This window comes from Numida meleagris, unplaced genomic scaffold, assembly GCF_002078875.1.
Source record: "Numida meleagris isolate 19003 breed g44 Domestic line unplaced genomic scaffold, NumMel1.0 unplaced_Scaffold596, whole genome shotgun sequence".
NCBI lineage: Eukaryota > Metazoa > Chordata > Aves > Galliformes > Numididae > Numida > Numida meleagris.
In genome coordinates this window covers 25,186-26,536 of record NW_018364812.1, presented here as the reverse complement: position 1 = coordinate 26,536, position 1,351 = coordinate 25,186, and the positions used below count along the sequence as shown (strand labels likewise).

At 46.8% G+C, this 1,351-nt stretch overlaps 1 pseudogene; it reads left to right on the top strand.

Moving 5' to 3' along the window:
- The first annotated feature begins 701 nt into the window (after positions 1-701).
- The window catches only part of LOC110391888, a 1,638-nt pseudogene continuing 988 nt past the window's right edge, over positions 702-1,351 (top strand).

Here is a 1,351-nt window from a genome sequence, read left to right as displayed (position 1 = left end):
GGAAGACATGTGGGGGGAAGAAGCCCCCTGGCGGGGCAGGGGCCTTCTGCTTCCAGAGCTGCTGCCTGGGGCCGGGGGCTTACTACACTGCACCATGGGGCACAGTCAGGGAATTTTGCAAGAGGGGAGGCAAGGAAGGGATTTTCTATTCTTAGGGAAGGAGAAAGGATTGGAGGCAGAAATCTAAAAGAACTCTCAACTTTGAAGAGATCTCTCTGACTCCTGAATCGTACTTTTCTCAATCTGCTGATTTGCGAGCAGTCTGCTAACATGCTTTCAGCCTATCTTCTCCCAGAGGAAAGAACTTGCTCTCATTATCACCTTTTTCTGCTGACATGATCATGCACTTATCCTGCAAACAGGCAGCTTTCAATAAGTCAAATTTAAGTGCAAAGAGGTTGGGATAGATTCTTTGACTGCAGTTAAGGTAAAGATGTGGTACATGGAAACAGCTCCTAAGAGGAAAATATCCAGGAAACTGGGATACAATTAGGAAATTAATGGAAATTAAAAGCTCCATAACCTGCCACTGCTCATGGAACGCTGAACCTTGTGAGATTAAACTCCAGTTACGGAGCTAAATGGACATTTTCCCATGAGAAATAAGAAGTTTTATAGTATATCAGGAGGAGTATCTATGAGAATTGTCACGAGTTGCCACTTTTGCACTCTGAACAGGACTCCATGACCAGGAACAGCAGATGCCCAACAGCAGCTCCATTAGTGAGTTCCTACTCCTGGCCTTTGCAGACACACAGGAGCTGCAGCTCCTGCTCTTCTGGGTCTTCCTGGGCATCTACCTGGCTGCCCTCCTGGGCAACTGCCTCATCAGCACAGCCGTAGCCTGCGACCACCACCTGCACACCCCCATGTACTTCCTCCTCCTCAACCTCGCCCTCCTTGACCTGGGCTGCATCTCCACCACTCTCCCCAAAGCCATGGCCTATGCCTTCTGGGACACCAGGGACTTCTATTTTGCTGGATGTGTTGCACAGTGCTTTTTCTTTGTCTTCTTGTTGGAAATATCCAAATAATTGATCAGGACGGTATCTCTGATAAAAGCAGATTTAATTTGCAATTGCAATGGTGGGCGTCCTGCAAGCAGGCGCCGCAGAAAGCAGTGTTACATCTCTTATGCCCTATTACCCGACGCTTATCTTTCCTCCCCTGGTTCCTCATTGGCTGAGTACTTCAGGTTCACAATCTTCCTGACGCTCAACTAAACATAAAGATACTGGTTGAACATAAATTGTTGCTAGCTAAGCATGTATATTGCTAATTAATTAACTTCTAACTCTTGCTTACTCAGCACCCGGTCATTATTTCTGGACACCTGTTGATTCTTGGATAA